Source organism: Sorex araneus, chromosome 3 (genome assembly GCF_027595985.1).
Source record: "Sorex araneus isolate mSorAra2 chromosome 3, mSorAra2.pri, whole genome shotgun sequence".
Classification (NCBI taxonomy): domain Eukaryota; kingdom Metazoa; phylum Chordata; class Mammalia; order Eulipotyphla; family Soricidae; genus Sorex; species Sorex araneus.
In genome coordinates this window covers 31,418,794-31,438,764 of record NC_073304.1, presented here as the reverse complement: position 1 = coordinate 31,438,764, position 19,971 = coordinate 31,418,794, and positions in this window count along the sequence as shown.

The following is a 19,971-nucleotide window of genomic DNA, read 5'->3' as shown; positions in this document are numbered from 1 at the left end:
ATAAGATATGTAATAAAATTAGACTATAGAATAACTTTAGTTAATATTTATAATGGGCTGGAACGATAGCACAGTGGGTAGGGTGTTTGCCTTGCACGCGGCCGACCCAGGTTTGATTCCTCTGCCCCTCTCGGAGAGCCCAGCAAGCTACCAAGAGTGTCCCACCCGCATGGCAGAGCCTGGCAAGCTCCCCGTGGTGTATTCGATATGCCAAAAACAGTAACAAGTCTCACAATGGAGATGTTACTGGTGCCCGCTAGAGCAAATCGATGAACAACGGGAGGACTGTACTACAGTGCTACAATGTTTATAATACAATCTGCTGAAGAGCAGGTAGGGCACTTGCCTTGTATACAGTGGACCCTGGTTTGATCCCCAATACCACATAAGATCACTCAAGCTCCACCAGAACTGATCCCTGAGAGCAGAGTGGGAGTAAGCCCTGAGTACCACAAGGTGTGGCCCCAAACCAAAAAGAAAAAAAAATAGAAATAAAAAGAATAGATTTAGTTTACATGAATAAAAGGCATCAAATTATCCAGTGGAAATTAATATATTAAAAAGCAGAAAATAAATACTATCAATAAAATCAAAACCGGAATCATTGAAAAGTGAGTATAATTCGTAAATATCTCTACAGACTGATCAAGAACCCAAGAGCTGATCAAACCCCAAGGGACATATATGATTCCCCTGAGCACCACCAGGGATCACTCCTGAGCAGTGAGCAGGGAAATGCCCTGGGCACATCTGGGTATGCCCTGCATACAAATAAATTGAAAGGCCTCAACGTAGAACCTACAACTAGAGAGAGAATAAGCCAATATTATGAATGACTTGACTGTTGACCGTATGTTAGACAAGTAAGATGCAGGACTGGTGAGATAACTCAAAGGGCTGAGGGCGTGCTTTGCATGCAGGAGGTTTAGATTAAAGCACTGAACCAGGAGTAGCCTCTGAACACCTGGATGTGATCCATGAAACAGAACAAAAACCACACAAAAAATATTTATAATGGGCTGGAACGATAGCACAGCGGGTAAGGTGTTTGCCTTGCATGCGGCCGACCCGGGTTTGATTCCTCTGCCCTGGGAAATGTGACTCAAAATCACAATGAGATATCACTTCATACTCGCTAGAGTGTATATATATATGTATATATATTATTTTTAAGAAAGAAAATGGAAAACAGTGATTGTTGGCAGGGATATAGGAGTTTGGAAGCCCCTTCCTTGCTGATGGAAAGCTAAAATGATGTGGTCACTTTAGAAAACAGTTCCTTAAGAAGTTAAACATATACTTAGCATTCCATTGGTAGCCATAGTCCCAAGAGAATTAAAAACAGATGTTCACTCAAAGACTCGTACATAGATGTTTATGGTGGCATCATTTATAGTAGCTCAAAATGGAAACAACCCAAGTTTCTGTCAACTGATGGATGAATACAAAGAATGTGTGCATCTGCACAGCAGAATACTATCCAGCAGAAAAGAGGAATGGAATACTGACACATGACACACAGGGCTGAATGTGGAGAACGTTATGTTAATGGGTCTGGAGATGGTTCAAAGGCTGGTTGCCTGTGGGAGGTTCTATCCCCAGCACTGCATGGTCCCCCCAACATCATTGGGTGTGGCCCGCAAACGAAAGAAAAGTAAGAAAACATTATGCTAAATAGAAGAAACCAGGCACAGAAGACCCCGGACTGTACTATTTCATTTACAGGAGATATCCACAATAGACTATCCCATGCAAGAACAGGAAGATTTACAGATAAGTAGTTAATTGGGGTGGTGGAGAGGGATTGGGACCTGTGGGATTTCTTTATGGGGTGACTGAAATGCTCTGGGATTAGTAGGAGTGGTTACACAACAGTGTGAAAGGAATAAAAAGATACTTTAGTCTATTATTATTATTTTAGGAGGTTTTGAGACCCCGGACAGTGCTCAGGAGCTCTTCCCTCCCCCTCTCTGTACTTTGGGAACACTCCTGTGGTGCTCAGGGGACCATGTGGTCCCAGGGAACAAATCCAGGCCTCCAGCATGCAAAACATGTGCTCAGCCCACTGAGATATCTCTCGACCCACACACTTTAAATCATTAAAATGGCAAAGTGTATGTTATGAGAAATTTCTTTTTCTTCCTTCCTTCCTTCCTTCCTTCCTTTCTTCCTTCCTTCCTTCCTTCCTTCCTTCCTTCCTTCCTTCCTTCCTTCCTTCCTTCCTTCCTTCCTCTCTCTCTCTCTCTCTCTCTCTCTCTCTCTTTCTTTCTTTCTTTCTTTCTTTCTTTCTTTCTTTCTTTCTTTCTTTCTTTCTTTCTTTCTTTCTTTCTTTCTTTCTTTCTTTCTCTTTCTTTCTTTCTTTCTTTCTTTCTTTCTTTCTTTCTTTCTTTCTTTCTTTCTTTCTTTCTTTCTTTCTTTCTTTCTTTCTTTCTTTCTTTCTTTCTTTCTTTCTCTCTCTTTCTTTCTTTCTTTCTTTCTTTCTTTCTTTCTTTCTTTCTTTCTTTCTTTCTTTCTTTCTTTCTTTCTTTCTTTCTTTCTTTCTTTCTTCCTTTCTATTTGCAAATAAGATACTTTAAACACCACCATAGTTTGCAAAGTAGCTCAAAATACAGTTCTTAGGGAATTTTGATGTTCAAACACTAATCCCACCACCAAAGTGACCTCTCCATCTCTAAACTGCTTTCCAAGCTTTCCCTCTTGGCAGGCACACAATAATTTATCTTCTATTGCTTGTTGTAATTAAATGGCTAAAAGAATTATTAAAAAAACTTAAGTAAAGGAATATATGAGGTCTCTGAGCTGTGGCAGCGAGGGTTCAGAGACCGGAGCGAGAAGGATCAGAGTCCAGAACCCCAGCTACCTGAGGAGCAGGGTGAGCTTTGGAGAGTGGACGGCTCCGGAGGCCTTCAGATCTCCAGGTGAGGAAAAACCACATCAGCACCAGAGCCTGTCAGAGGGGCCACAGAGAATCCATCCCCAAAAGTTAAGACAGAAAGTCCCTGTCTCAGCTGGAGACCCAGGGGACCTGGATCCTACTGTTTACCCAAGTAAACGGCCAGGCAGAGGTCTTTAATATGTGCCCAGTGTGGCAAAACCTCCAAAAATCCCTCCAACCTGAGAACACACCAGCGGATCCACACTGGTGAGAAGCCTTACAAGTGCTCTGAGCATGGGAAGGGCTTCTCGAGAAGCTCCAACCGCATCCGCCACGGTCGCATCCAGCTGGAGAAGAAGCTCTACCAGCGTCCCAAGCGCCAGGAGAGCTTTCGGGGGCGCTTGGATCTCAGCACTGCACCAGCAGGATCACAGGGGCCAGCGGCCCTATCGCTGCGACATCTGTGGCAAGAGCTTTGGCTAGAGCGCCGCGCTGGCCGTGCACCACCGGAGCCAGTGCCCTCCCTGAGCCTCGGCGAGTGCTGGAAGAGCTGCAGCAACGGCGCCAGCCTTGGTGTGCAGCCCCGCCCCGACACAGGCGAGACGCTTTAGGAGTGCACCGAGAGTGGGCGGGCTCCCAGCGACATCTCCACCTTCTGAGCCCACCAGGGGACCCACAGAGGGGTGAAGCCCTACTGGTGTTTGGTGCGCTGGACGCACTTCTCCATCAGAAAACCCACAGGGTTACACATGGGCAAACAGGCCGATAAGGACTACCACTGAAGGGGCAGCCCTGGCAGAGGGGAGACGGCAGTCTGGTGATGGAAGATCTTCAGCAGCCACCACTTCCCCCTGAGCCTCGAATCCTCACACTCTGGAAATGTTTTCCTGGCGCCTGGGAAGCCAGCATCTCTAGAAGGGACTCGAGTGAAAATGCTTTTTTTTTCCCGAGGGCTGCAGCGATCGCATAGCCGGTAGGCCGTTTGCCTTGCACGTGGCCAATCCGGGTTCCATTCCCACAACCCATATGGTTCCCTGAGCACCGCCAGGAGTAATTCCTGAGTGCAAAGCCAGGAATAACCCCTATGCATAGCCAGGTGTGACCCAAAAAGAAAAAAAAAGAGCTTTTTTCCTTTTTTCTTTATTTTGTTTTCCTATTCTAGGCTGATGCCCCTAGAAAAATCAGAGAGTGTGTTCTTAGCTTTATATTCTTGGGATGGAAGTAGAAGTAGGGTAGTACATGCACACATTGTTAGGGCACTGTTCTCTGGCCCTTGAGGACATACCTGCGTGATGGGCATCACCGTCTGCAGCCCTCCCAGTGATGTATAAACTGCTTAGGGCTCAGTGCCATGGCTTGTGTGCCCGTGCCTTCTCTGTCACAGCTTTGCTTTGCATTGCCAACGGGGCAGAGACTCCTGTGGGGGAGGGACCTTGGGCCAGAAGAAGAGGTCTGAGGTCCAGCCTTAGAACAGAAGAAGCCCCCAGGGAGCCGGGATCCAGGGACCTCACTCTTCTCCTCCTGATTGTTATCCCCACCCCCCTCACCTGTTCTTACCCTGAGTGATTAGCAGTAAAACCCTTCAAAGAAAAAAAAATAAAAGAAAACTGTTATATCCCATCCCATGGTCCTTAAGTCTTTGTCTTAGGACTTACTAAGCTGTTAGTTGATAAATGAGCCTTGGGTTTTATAGTTTCTGTTTGTTGAATTCAGTTGGCTTCTATGCTACTTTCTCATGTAATTTGGTGTGTTCCTACTGGAATTGAAGCGTTGATGAGGTTGGAGGTGTCATGTGGCTGCATATGTGGCTGTGTGGTCCATACACTTTAGGATCTACGGTCTGGGCCAATGAGTTGACATGGTGGTAGCTGTGGGAGGTGGGTGTGACTTCCAGGGCTTCCAGAAGTACTAGGGTTGGGGGAGGTTGGGGAAGGCTGCCCACTCTGATTCTGAAAAGACCCCAGAGAGGATTTTTTTCTTAATAAAATTATTTTTTAGTAAGCTGATGAAAAACAAGTAAGCTGATGAAAAACAGACTTCCAACTAAGAAAAGAACTTCAGGTCCAGATGTGTTTAGTGGTCTCTCCTACACAACATTTCAGGAAGAATATGATCAATTCTTTTTTTTTTTTTTTTGCTTTTTGGGTCACACCTGGCAATGCACAGGGGTTACTCCTGGCCGTGCTCAGAGGACCATATGGGATGCTGGGAGTCGAACCTGGGTTGGCCGCATGCAAGGCAAACACCCTAGCCACTGTACTGTTGCTCCAGCCCCAGAATATGATCAATTCTAACACAGAAACTTTTCCAGAGAAGGGAAGGAAAAGACACTTGTCTGCTCCTATTTTTAGGCCAGCACCTAAGTCAGATGAAGATTTGATTATTAGATTACAAGCAATGAATTCCTAATGAACATAGTCCCTTAACAAAATTTCAGCAAATCAAATCTAGCAATAGCTAGAAAAGGAAATGAGGCATGGTCAAATCAGGTTCATCCAGAAATGAAAGGTTTGTTTACAATTAGAAAAGTGATCAATGCAATTTCATAATCCTAGCACAATTCTTAAAAAATTCTATGATTATTTCATTAGGGTCATGAAGAAATTTGACAAATTTTAAACTAGAAAAAGAAGAGAACCAGGGGAACCTTCTGAACCAATTCAAGGCCATCTAAGAGAAGTCTCGGCTCTCAGGAGGGGACAGAGGCAGAGGGACCTTCGTAATGGTGAGGACACATGCTTTACTGCAAAGACCAGGTGGAGGCCAAAGAGGATTTCCTCATCTCTTCTTTTTCCCCTTCTTTTTGTGGAGGTTGTGGTTGCAGTGATCAGGGATTACAAACAGTTACTTCTGATGTTTACACCTCTGGTTTTTTTTTTCTTTTTGTGTCACACCCTGCGATGCACAGGGTCACTCCTGGCTCATGCACTCAGGAATCACCCCTGGCGGTGCTCAGGGGACCATATGGGATGCTGGGATTCGAACCCGGGTCAGCCACGTGCAAGGCAAACGCCCTACCCGCTGTGCTATCACTCCAGCCCCACACCTCTGGTTTTGTTGTTTGCAGACTTTAGTTATGGTGCTTATACATTCCTTGCTTGGCACTAGAGGTTGCACATTCTTTCTCTGTGCTGGGGTCCCTGACTGAATAGCAGAGATGGTTCATGTGGGTGGCACAGGGAATTAAACTCATGCCCTCACATAAGGCAGTAGCTTTTAGCCATTGAGCCATCATTGTTCTGAGTCCCACCATCACTTTAAAAAAACATTGTATTATATATAGGTTGCAGATAATATAGATTGCAAAGAAAACTAATTTTGTTTTGTTTTGGTTTGGTTTTATTTTTTTTTTATTTATTTTTTTTTTTGCTTTTTGGGTCACACCTGGCGATGCACAGGGGTTACTCCTGGCTCTGCACTCAGGAATTACCCCTGGCGGTGCTCAGGGGACCATATGGGATGCTGGGATTCGAACTCAGGTCGGCCGCGTGCAAGGCAAACGCCCTACCCGCTGTGCTATCGCTCCAGCCCCTTGGTTTGGTTTTATTTGCGAGGGTTGGGTGGAAAGCCAGCCATGAGCAGGGCTTATTCCTGGTGCTGTGCTTAGAGGCCACTCCTGGTGGTGCTCAGGGGGCCATACGTGGTGCCAGGGATGGAATCAGGGCTGGCCATGTGCAAGGCAAAAGCCTGACCCTTTGTTCTATCCTTCCAGCCCTATATCTATATCTCAGCATCAAATATCCAAGGAAAATGTGAAAGAACTGTATGCTACAAATTAAAGCACTGCAAAGCACTCCCTGTTTCTCACATGAGGAAAACCCGTTCAGAGCTTTGGATAACTTTGAAGTTGGGTAACAGTGCACCCTGGGTCACACAGCAACTAGCGGGCAGAGCCACTCTCACTGGACCTCACGTGTCTTACTGTAGTCTATGCTACAGCCTCTAGAATGGAGGGCTGGCTGAGAGTTAGAATGGGATTTGCAGCCATCAATGGGGTTTCGACCATGGAGTGGGCAAGGGGGATGTCCTGGAGTTGGTGGACACCAAGGGGCTTGTAGGAAGGGGAGGAGAACTTCTATCAGCTCCTTTTTCATAACCAGGCAGCATCTTGCCCTAGAAATATCCCTATTCTGAGGTCAACAAGAGTTGGCCAAGAGCCCCGGGGCCCTGGTCAAAACCATTCAAAGGGAGGGTGTATCTGTGACCACAGGAGCATTGGCCAACAGCACCGTGAGAGCCAAAGAAAGAGCTGGGGGGGAGGGGTGAGAGTGGCGGCTGGGGGTGCAGTTCAAGTGGAAGAGCACAGGCCTTGCAGTTGTGAGGCCTGTTGCCTGCCTGGTGGCCTCAGGGCACCCGTGGACATGAGCATCACCAGGAATGACCCGCCACCACAGATAAAACATTTAAAAAAAAAAACCTGGTGCTGAGCCAGGGCAATGAGACAGCAGGCAAGGCACTTTCCCCGCATGCATCTGGCCCAGGGTCCCTCCCCAGCACTCCATACAGTCCCCAGAGTGATCCCTGAGCTCAGAGCTAGGAGTCAGCCCTGAGCATTGCCAGGTGTAGATCCCCAAAGCAAAACAAAACAAGCAAAAAGAACCTGGCGCTATCTGACACACAGTAGGCGCTCAGCTTCTGGTTGCTATGGTTACAATGAAGACAACGTCTTGGGCAGAAATTGAACCGGAAGCAGAATTTCCTTCTTGGCGGAGGCCAGGAGAGCGGGCTCCTGAGCCAGGGCTGTGGACACCAGGTGAAATTTGTTTCTAGGGGCTGGAGCGATAGCACAGCGGGTAGGGCGTTTGCCTTACACGCAGCCGACCCGGGTTCGAATCCCAGCATCCCATATGGTCCCCTGAGCGCCGCCAGGAGTAATTTCTGAGTGTAGAACCAGGAGTAACTCCTGTGCATCGCCGGGTGTGACCCAAAAAGCAAAAAAAAAAAAAAAAAAGAAAGAAATTTGTTTATAAGGGGGGTTCTGTGGAAGCTCAGTGAGCAGTTTGTTGTTTTTTTTTTAATCCAATTAGTGGGCCCCACAGACACGAGAGCATGTGTTTCTTCCTGAACCAGGGCTGTGCCAGTCCTCCCCCCTTAGAAATGAGATTATGGGGAAGGCGGGCCGGGAGGAAATGGCGCTAACACAATTACCAGCCCCGGCTTGTCTGTTTGTTTCAGCCTGGGAACAGGGCTGGGCAGCGCGGGTGGAGGGAGCCAGGGCTGCTCAGGAAATGACATACAGGAGAAAGAAGACAGGATGAGCCCATCCCGGGGCCGGCCCTTTCCTCACAAATGCTCTCATTTCTACCAGTTCCCACGGACCCCTGGTCGCCGAGGCCCCACCCCCTCAGATTCCTTTTTCTAGGGGAAGAGAGCACAGCTGGTACCCCCCACAGTTACTCCTGATTCTGTGCTCGGGGAAACTGTGCAGCACTAGGGATTGACCCCAGCCCTCCTGCATACGAAGCATGTGATCTGCCCACTGAGCCATCTCACCAGCCTGGAGAGCCCCTTCATGACTCTGCGGCTAGCCGGCAAGAAGCCCTTCTATTCCATTATTTATTCAAGACCAGTCCAGAGCCAGAGCCATAGTACAGCGAGGAGGGCACTTGCGTTGCACAGTCAACCCGGGTTCAATCCCTGGCACCACGTGTGGTCCCTCAAGCCTCACTAGGAGTGAGCCCTGAGCGCTGTGGCACGTGTGGCCCAAACAAACAAATAACAACAACAACAACAACAAAGCAGCCTGCTGAGGCCGCTAGTACCTGGTCTTCAATTTGCCACAAGCTGCATGAAGAGTGCTGGGAGATCTTTAGTCCCTCTGTGGCCTTGAGGTCGATGGTGCTTTTTGGGTGTGTGAGCCCAGTGGGAGGGCTCGTGGTGCCGTTGTGGCCTTGGGGGCTGTGGTCTGCAAGGCCCTGGCTGCAGTGGTCCAGGCGGAAACAGCCTCAGGTCTCCTCCCCTGGAGCTAGGAGGCTGCTCTGACCCTCTCCTGGGCTGGAGCACTGTGCTCCCTGTGCTGGCTCCCTCGCTACCTTGGGGAAAGCCAGTCCCAGGCAGAGCAGACACATGGGCAGAGTGCTGAGAACTCGCCTCTTTGATCTCCAACATCCTGCTGGCCCTGGGTTGGCCGTCATTGCTACTCCATGCCCTTGGCAATGCACTTCATGACAGTCTCCTAATGGGCAGAGACTCAGGCCTTAAAGGGGTGGGTTTCCTGGAGGGAAGTGGGTTGCCCACTCTCTACCCGCCATCCCCCAGCTGGTGGTAGCCATGGCACTGGCTGACCCCCAGCCATGGCCGCTGTTTTTACAGGGAGAGAAACTAGAAATGAGCCTGAAGATTCCTCTCCTCCCCCATCTGGTCAGCAGTGGGAAGGATTTTTCTAGGCCCGGTCACAGAAGTCCATGGACTGAAAATGATGCGGAAGAGGAGAGAGTGAGTCTGAGATCTCAGGACAAGGCCACACCGCCTTCCTTTTGGGGGGTGCTGCCAGTTTGTGTTTTTGTCACTAGTAGCCCAAATACCTGACTCCCCTGAAGCCCCATTCTAACCATTTCATCTTGGGTTCCTGGCACCCAGCTTGCCTGGGTCCTAGGAGTCTTTTTTTTTTTGGGGGGGGGGGGGGGTCACATGCAGCAATGCTCAGGGGTTACTCCTGGCTCTGCACTCAAGAATTACTCCTGGTGGTGCTTGGCGGACCAGCCAGTGCTTGGGGGACCAAATGGGATTGCCGGGGATTCAACTCAGGTCAGCTGCAAAAGCCTTCCTAGCTGGACTATTGCTCTGGCCCTGGTCCTAGGAGTCTTAAGATTATCTACCACAATCTGGACTTTTCCACCCATTTTGCCAACTTCAAGGCTGTCAAGGCCATTTTTTGGCTGTCCGTTTGGAGGAGTGGGTTAAGTTGGGGGAAGCAGATTCAGAGATACCATCCAGGCATTCACTGCAGCAGAGCAAGGTGTTCACACATCCTGCACTCGCTCCAGTCTTCCTTTCTGCACATTTCCCAGAGGAAAACATGCAGGGAAGGGAAGTGGTGTTTCGAAGTCACATAGCTAACATAGGCGGGCCAGGCCAGACGGCTTACAGAGTCACACTTCACTGAGACTAAACGTAGGGTTAACGAACAGAAGTTCCAGGGCCACGTGGCTCTCCAGTTTGCACTCGAGCACCCCCTGCAGCGTGGCAGCCCACCCACATCAGCCCTTGCCAGGACTCCGCTTAGAGGCAGGTCCAGGGGCCCGGGCCCGCGCTGGCTTTCCAAGCCGGAAGGGCTCTGAGGGTAGTGGTTCAGGGCAGGGTTAAAGTAGGTTAACCTCACCCAGTTCCAATCGAAACCAGAAGCATGGAGGGGGAAGAAACCCGGGGTGCTGGCTGACACTTCTCCCCCTTTCTGTTTTTCTTCTGGAGTCTTCCTTGAGATAGCACTCATAGACCACAAAAGCTCCCCATTTACAGAGTACAATTTGGGGCTGGCGAGATGGTATGGAGGGTCAGGCATTTATCTGGCATGCAGCTGACCTGGGCTTATTCTCAGTGGCTCACATGGCCCCTCTGAGAACCAGCAGGAGCGAATTCTTGAGCACAGAAACGGAAGTAGCCCCTGTGCATCACCAGGTGTGCCTCACACCTACCCACTAAAAGAGGTAAAATTCAATGTCCTGTGGTGTATTTATGGAATGACAGCCATCCCTGCATCTGGAATATTTTTATGATTCCCTCCCCCCCAAAGAAACCATCTCACTGGTGAGTGTTCTCTTGCCATCTTCACCCCCTGGTCAGAGGCCACTTTAGTCTCCTTTCTGCAGACCTCTACCTGCCTGTTCTGGGCATTTCTTCCTCACAGTCTGGTGTTTTCAAAGTTCATTCACACTGCCCCATGAATCATTAGTTCCTTCCTGCTTACGGTCAATTTGCCCTTCAACATCTGACTAGGCCATGTTTTCAGTTCTCTGGCTGCTGGCCTGGGTTATTTCTTTTCTCTGGGCAGACGGATGATGCTGCTGGGGACACTTGTGCACCCATGTTTATGTATGTGGCCCTCCCTTCTCTTAGCTGATGTGTGTCTTCTCTGTTCCCCAGTCTCCTTTTCCTTCTCTTGTGGAAATTCTCATCCACTTAATGTGTGACTTGTTACTTGTGTCCTGATGAATTCTTCTTGTTTCTATGTCTCTTTCCTTTTGGGCACTATGGTTTGTGATACAGATACTGAAAAGTTATCGTGTATATCCCTTTATCTACTTTCAACACTCAGCTCTTGTCCAGAGTGATCATTTCTAGCTATTATTGGCATACTGGTCCTTTCTCTATCCTAACTGCCCTTTGCCCCCAACACACTTATACAAAAAGATCTTGTAACTTATCTTGTGGACTGGAGTGATAGCACAGCAGGTAGGGTATTTGCCTTGCACGCGGCCAACCCGGGTTCGATTCCTCCGTTCCTCTTGGAGAGCCCAGCAAGCTACCAAGAGTATCCTGCCCGCACAGCAGAGCCTGGCAAGCTACCTGTGGCATATTTGATATGCCAAAAACAGTAACAACAAGTCTCACAATGGAGACGTTACTGATGCCCACTCAAGCAAATCAATGAACAACAGGACAACAGTACTATAACTTATCTTATACCTGATCTTAACAATAAGACTTTTTGTTTTTCCTCACTGAGTATAATGTTTGCTGTGGGCTTATGGTAAATATTTTTAACTATGTTGAGGAAAGTTCCTTCAATTCCCATTATACTGTTTTTATTTTTAATCATGAATGGGTGCTAGATCTTGTCAAATGCTTTCTATGCATCTATTGATATGATCATATGATTTTTTCCTTGTATTGATATGGTGTATTATGCTGGTTGACTTATGACTGTTAAACCATCCTTGCACCCTGAAATAATCCCACTTAGTCATGGTGTATAATCTTTTTTGCTTGTTTTTTGGGCACACCTGGTATTGCTTAGGGTTTACTCTTGGCTCTGAACTCAGGGATCATTCCTGGTGGGCTTGGGGGACCATATGGGATGCCAGGGATCAAACTCAGGTTTGGCACGTGCAAGGCAAACACCCAACTGCCCTAACCGTTACAGCCTGTGGTAAGATCTTTTTGATGTATTGTTGGATTAGATTTGCTAGTATTTTATTGAGGATTTTGCACATATATCTGTAGGATAACATAGCCTCCGGTAGTTTTGTTGACTTGTAAATATTGTTTTTCTCCTTCCCTCAGTCCAATAACCCCATCAACATCTTAATACTAGTTATTTTTGTATGGGCACAGTAAGAGATACATTGAGGCTTGTCGGGCAGCTCTCCTATGCTACATCTTGCCACAGACTCAGACTACAGTGCTCAGGCCAGATTAATCATTCCTAACCCTAGCGGGGTCTGAATCTAGTTATTACTTTTTGGATCATGACAGCATTTGTCCATGACCAAGCTCTTAACTTACAGTTAAGCATTAGGCACTTTGGCCAGGCCCATCTCGAAGCCGGTAGCACATAACTCACTGCTTGCCCTGGGTCCATCCCGTCTCTCGTCAGGACTGCCTTTGGGGGTGCTAGGAAGTAAGGGCAGCTGAGGCTTAGGTTGAGAGAATAGATGCCCAGGAGGAAAATATCATGTAGAGTCAAATGACTCCCAGGTTACAAAAGGATAGCATTTACTACTATCTTCCTGTGCCCATACAAAAGGACAGTGCTCTGAATAAACTATGCAAAGGACTCAAGGAGAAGAGAAAAACAATATTTACAAGTCAACAGAGCACAAAGAAAGAAGTTACAAATAAGCACAGGAAAAGGAGCACTATCATGGGAGTAACTCAAATAAACCTAAACTACCTGAGGCTATGTTATCCTATGTATATCCATGTGGGATATTGGTCTGTAATGCTTTCTTGTTTGGTCTCTGTCTTCTTTTGTATAATGTTTTCTTCATAGAAACTGGGGAAACTCCTGCTTCTTTGATTTCCTGACCTGAGAAGGATTGGTATTAGCTTTTCTGTAAAGGTTTTTTATTTGTTTTTATTTTTTGATTTTGGGCCACACCTGGCTCTGCACTGAGGAACCACTCCAGGCAGTGCTTGGGGGCTCCTATGTGACGCTGGGGATCCAACCTGGGTCAGCTGATTGCAGGATTAGCACCTTACTGCTGTGCTCTCTTTCCGGTTCCTTCTTTAAAGGTTTGAAAGAACTTACTGGTGAATCCATTTGGGCCCGGGATTTTGTTTTGGGGGTGACTTCTGATTACCATCTTGATTTCCTTGATCATTATAAGTCTTTCCAGGTGCTTTATATCTTCTTCGTTTTAATTTTGGAGGTGTTATAGAAGTTCAAGAATTTAAACATGAGGACCTCTCAGTGTCTGTGTTGCAAGCCATAATGCCCAAAAGTGGAAAGAGAGTATGGGGAATATTGTCTGCCATGGAGGCAGGGGGAGGGTGGGAAAGGGGGATATACCGGGGATATTGGTGGTGGGGAATGTGCACTGGTGGAGGGATGGGTGTTTGATCATTGTGTGATTATAACCCAGACATGAACGAAAGCTTGTAACTATCTCACAGTGATTCAATAACATTTTTTTAAAAAAAAAGAAGTTCAAGAATTTATTCATTTCTTCTAGGCACTCTCATTTTGTGATATATAGAGACTTTTGAAGTAATCTCTGATGACTTTGAATTTCTGTGGTATTTGTTGTGACATCTCCCCTTTTATTTCTGATTCAGTTAATTAGGGTTCTTTCCCTCTCACTGAGTCTTGTTGGTGATTTATTGATCTAGTTTATATTTTTCAAAGAACCAGCTCTTGATTTCATTAATGGATTATCTTTTTAAGATTACAATTCATTAATTTCTGCTCTAACTTTTATGAATTCCTTCCTCCTGGCTTCTTAGGGCTCCTTTTGTTGGCTGTTTTTCAGTTTCTGAAACTGTGCAGTTAGGTTATTTATGTGGGCTCTTTTTTGCTTCCTGATGAATGCTTGCATACCAATGAACATTCCTCTTAACACCACTTTTGCTGTGTCCCACAAGTTCTGATGGCTCGTGTCTTCATTCTCATTTGTTTCCAGGAATCCTTTGATTTCCTCTCTTACCCATTGGTTATTCAGCAGTGAGCTTTATAATTTCCAGGTGTTTGAGTTGTTTATTTATGTTTGTGATTAACTTCTATTTTCAGTGCATCATGGCCCTAGAAGAGAAGATAGTTGATACACTTTCTATCCTTTTGACTTTACGGAGATATGTTTTGATGGCCCAGCATGTGGTCAATGTTGGAGAACGTTCCATGTCCATTGGAGAAGAATGCATGTTTAGTTTTGGGGGGATGAAAAGTCATGTACATATTAAACCCCTGTCTCCCATTTCTTCCTTCAAAGCCAGTATTTTCTTGCTGAGTTCTAGTCTTGTTGATCTATCCAGAAGTGACAGAGTGATGCTGAAGTTTCCAACTATTATTGTGTTGCTATTACTATCTTCTTTCAAGTCTATTTAGCAGTTGTTTTAAATATTTTGCTGGTCCCTTGTTAACTGCATATATATTTAGGAGTGTGGGTTCTTCCTGATGTACAAATCCCTTGATAATTAACAAATGACCTTTTGTCTTTTAACTTTTATATGCCTGATGTTGATGTTGTCTGATGGAAGTATGGTCACCCCAAGCTTTTTGTGGGAGTTGTTTGCTTGAAATAATGTCTTCCAACTTTGACTTTGAGTCTATGTTTGCCTGTACTGTTCAAATATATTTCTTGTGGGCATAGAATGTTGGATTCCATTTTCTAATCCACTCTGCCAATCTGTCTCTAATTAAGATTAGGTGCATTTAGGCTGTTGACATTAAGTAAGATCATTATCGTGGAAGTTATGGAATTTTGTGCCATCTTTTTCTAGAATTTTGCCATGTTTGTGAGATTTTTATTGTCTTAATGTTGCTCCTTCAGTTCTTCTTGTAATGTGGGTTTTGAGTCTATGAAGTTCCTGAGCTGTTGTTTATTCTTGAAGTTGTGTATTGTTCCTTCAGATCTTAATGAAAGTCTAGCTAAAGTATTATTGGTAAGTCATTCATTTCATTGAGGTGTTTTGTTTGTTTGTTTGTTTGTTTGTTTTTAACTATATCCCACCATTGTCTTCAGGCCTGTTTTGTTGAAACAAATCTTGTTTTGGTTTTTCATTTGTTTGGTTTTTGGACCACACCTAGTGATGCTCAGGGGTTACTCTTGACTCTTTTTAGATGTCACTCCTGGTGATGCTCAGGGACCACAGGGGGTGCTCAGGATCAAACCTGGGTCTGCTGTGTGCAAGGCAAGTGTCCTATCCCATGCACTATGGCTCCAGTCTCTTCTGCTGTAAATCTTTTCTGTGTTTTGTTTTTTTTTGTTTGTTTGTTTTTGGGCCACATCTGGTAGTGCTCAGGGGTTACTCCTGGCTCTGCACTGAGGAATTACTGCTGGTGGTGCTTAGGGGACCATACATGGTGCCTGGGGTTGAACCCGGATTGGCTGTGTGCAAGGCAAATGCCCTACCTGCTGTACTATTGTTCCGGCCCTTACATTGTTTCTTTGAACTCCTTAAACAATCTCAACCTTTCCTCTCTAAAGTCCTTATTAGAGAGGGCACATAGCTGGGTATTAGTATTTGAGTCTTCGGGCCTATCACCTAAGCTTATTAAGTGCGGTGGAGTTCTGCATTGCTCTCCATTGTAGCTTTTGCAGTCTGGAGGGTTTTTGTGTGTTGTTGGATGGCTAGGTGTCTAGAGTTGGGATGTCACTGTATGCTCTGTGAGATCTGAAGTATCATGCAACCACTAGGAGTATTGACCTGGGGGTAGGAATAAAATGGTGACTTCTGAGTGCAGCTCGGTTTCTTGGGACTGGGGGTAGGATGGGGCCAAACTAGGGCCAAGTTGGAGAACAGGCACCCTTAGCAGGGGTCCTGACCTGGGAGCCTGAAGTGATAACTTCCTAGCACACAGAGATCTGACACTTTGCTCAGTTTCCCTGTATGCATGTCTCTTCACATGCATGTGAGTTGTTACACGTCTAGGGTCTGGCTTTCTTCACTCAGCGTTATTTTTAGGCTGTGCCTGTATTGTCCTGAGTAGAATTACTGGCCCATTATTTCCATGGTTATGCAGCCCTGGGGAATGAGCTGCCACCATGCAATGCACATCCACGCCCACGGGGACAGCTGCTTTATTACTTCACTTAGCTGGCACCACCTCCTTATGATACGGCTTCCCTGGCACCACCTCCAAGTCTGCAGTGGAGGGCCAGATCCATGTCCTTCCAGGCCTGGGAAGGAATATGCTGGCTCGATGTCTAGGAGTCAATTGCTGGGCATGGAATATGTGCGATAAACCTCAGGGTAGTGCTGAATTAGACGTTTCCTTTGCCAGTGGGCAATGGGATGGGTCTATATGAAGGAAACAGAATTGATTTTTTTTTTTAGAGAATCTGACCCACTCCTAGAGGTGCACAGGGCTTAATCCTGGCTCTGTGCTTGGGAGTGAACCCCGGACTACTTGGACGATGGGAGATGAGAGGCTGGGAATTCGAAATGGTGTTAGCTTCATGCAAGGCAAATATAGTGATAACTTCACTATATTTCTCTGACCTTTATTTGTTGTTGTTATGTTTTCTCCCATACACACAGAAAGAGGAGTTAAAACATATCCTCACCATCCAGATTGTGATGCACCATACCAATAGACATTGAATAGACATTTCATGTCCTGTATCGCTTTGCTAAAGATCTAGAATATTGACTCCCCATTTAAATATTCCCATCTCATAAAAGTTGTTCTTTGTTGTTCATGGACTAAACTTTTGAAGGAAAAATACCATTCTAGATGTTCCTTTTGTTCATGGGCTATCTTTTTCTTTTTTTTTTTTTTTTCTGTATACACCCAGTGTCCATCTCTCTCAGGGAGCCTGGCAAGCTACTGAGAGTATCCTGCCCGCATGGCAGAGCCTGGCAAGCTACCTGTGGCATATTTGATATGCCAAAAAACAGTAACAAGTCTCACAGTGGAGATGTTACTGGTGCCCGCTCGAGCAATCGATGAACAACTAGGTGGACGACAGTGCTACAGTGCAGTGCATACACCCAGTGGTGCTCAGAGGCTATGCCCTAGCTCTGGGCTTGAGGGTTGCACCCAGCAGGGTTCAGGGGACCATGTGGGCCAGGATTGAACTTGAGCCTCCAGAATATAAAGTATGTGTTTATCTCATTGAAACATCTCTTCAGCTCCATCACTGGGCACAAAGATCTTGACCCTATAATGTCCATTTCCATATTTTGTTATTGGAGGTTGGGGGATGGGAGCTGAGTCTGGAAGCCCTTTCCAGCCCTCAAGACCATCAAGAAAGAAAGGAAAGGATTAAAATTACAGGGAGGGGCTGGAGCGATAGCACAGCGGGTAGGGCGTTTGCATTGCATGCTGCCTACCCGGGTTCGATTCCCAGCATCCCATATGGTCCCCTGACCACCGCCAGGAGTAATTCCTGAGTGCAGAGCCAGGAGTAACCCAAAAAGCAAAAAAATAAAATAAAATAAAATAAAAAATAAAAAAATAAAATTACAGGGAATATTTATCTGTCTTCTGGCTTCCAAGAGAAATTAAATCCTTATGGGAGCAGAAGATAGGTCAGTGGCAGACCACCTACCTTGCGGGCATGAGGCCTTGAGTTTGATCCCTGGATCACCCACATGATGAGTGGGATCTTGGCAGTACTGCAATTTATGATCTCTGATGCCACAACAAAGTGTGTGCCAAGTCTGTATCCTAGTTACTCCAACAACAAAAATGAAGGGAAAGGGGAAGAAAGTAAAACAATAAAATCCTTCTATGTAGTGGAACCTGAAACATTTTTTTTTTCTGAGAATCATTTCCTATATTTTGGGATGATCAACTATTTCATCAGTTCAGTACTACTGTAAGGAATGTGTGTGTGCGCGCGTGCATGTGTGTGTGTGTGTGTGTGTGTGTGTGTGTGTGTGTGTCTGGACCACTTTTAGCAGTGTTTGGGGCTACTAATTGGTCTGTATCATGGGGTTGCTACTCAATGTTCAGGGATTTAACCTGGACTGACAAGCCTGCAAAGCAACGTAACCTCTGTGCTATCTCTTCAATTCTTCATTTCCAGGATTTTACCCCCTTATATTTGGATCATGGCTGTTGGTGCTGAGGGGCTATTTCTGTCTTGTTACTTCATGGCCACTCCTAGCACTGCTCAGGGGTCCATATGGCGAAAGGGATCTAACTTTGAGCCTCCTCAAGCACAACAATACAAACAAACAGGACTACATCAAATTAAAAAGCTCCTGCACATCAAAAAACAACAACAGAAAACAAAAAATCTGACTCAAGCTATAATGAAAAAGACATCCTACTGAATGGGAGAAAATATTTGCACAGAACGTATTAGATAAAGGGCTAATAACCAACCACTCACTGTCACTGTCACTGTCATCCCGTTGCTCAACAGTGTGCTCGAGCGGGCACCAGTAACGTCTCCATTTTGAGACTTGTTACTGTTTTTGGCATATTGAATACGCCCTGGGTAGCTTGCCAGGCTCTCCGAGAGGGATGGAGGAATCAAACCTGGGTTAGCCGCGTGCAAGGAAAACGCCCTACAGCTGTGCTATCACTCCAGCCCAACCAACCATTCACAAAATCCAATAATAAAAAATCCAATGATGTGATCCCAAAAATGGGAAAGAGGAGATAAACAGACACTTAACCAGAGAAGACATTCGGATGACCAACAGACATATGAAAAAGTGCTCATCATCACTCAATAATTAAGGAAATGCAAGTCAAAACAACATTGAGATAACACATATCTCAGTGAGAATGGCGAATACTCAAAAGTCTAGATCACTACTCCTTGGCATCTAATCCCCAAACACAAAAACATTAGTTCAAAAGGATAGATGCATACCACACTTAGTATAATAGCCAAGATGTAGAAATAACTCAAATGCTCAACTACAAACGAATGGATCAAGAAATTGTGGCATGAGAGATGGGTGTTGGAACATTGTATGACTGAAACCTGATCATGACTAGCTTTATAACTATGTATATCACAGTGACTCAATAAAAAAATTATCATTTATATCACTTGTCATCCCATTGATCTTCGATTTGCTGGAGCGGGTGCCAGTAACATCTCCACTAATCCCTGTTGTGTGCTAGTGTAGCCCAATGGTATCTGCTCACTCCAGGAACAGGAAGAGCCTCAAACCATTCATTCAGGGTTTTGACTGACCATCTCGTAGGTGGGTGGCCACGTAGTCTTTTGACGTCCCGTGAAATCCAGTCGGTAACAGCTCTAGTCCAGCGGTATCTCTGAACTGCGTGTCCGGCCCATCTGATTTTTGACACCCTGGCAAACGAGACAGCGTCCCTGATTCTTGATCGTCGACGGAGGTTGGAACTCCGGATTCCTTCTCTCACTTGAGTGAAACGTGATACTTCAAGCATAATTCCTCCTTGGGATACCCTAATAGCATTCTCATCCTGTTTTCGTAGGGCCCATGTCTCTAAGGCGTATGTTAGTGCAGGAAGAACGGTGGAGTCAAAAAGATGTGTCCGGAGCTGGAGGTTCTTTGTCCTCTTAACCACTTCTTCGACACTCTTGAAGGTGTTCCACGCTGCTCTCTTCCTCCTGCGCAGTTCTGGTGCCAAGTCATTCCTCACGTTGAGTTCTCAACCCAGGTATACATAGCTGCTGCATTCAGAGATGTTCATTCCATTGAGAGCAAATGGAACGTCAGGGACTAGTTTCTTTTTTTTTTCATGAACATTGTTTTGGTGAGATTCAGCTGCAGTCTGACCTTTCCACACTCGCAGTCGAAGTCGACCAGCATTTGTGCTGCTTGACTAATGTTTGGTGTTATTAGAATGATGTCATCAGCGAAGCAGAGGTGGTGTAGTTGCTGACCATTTATCTTTACTCCCATTCCTTCCATTCTAGTCATTGCATGAAATTCTTGAGGGTGGCAATGAAGAATTTTGGTGAAATTATATCACCCTGCTGAACTCCTTTCTTTATGTCATGATCACTTCCTTGTAGAATGGTGAGATCCAGGTGGTGAATTTGTAA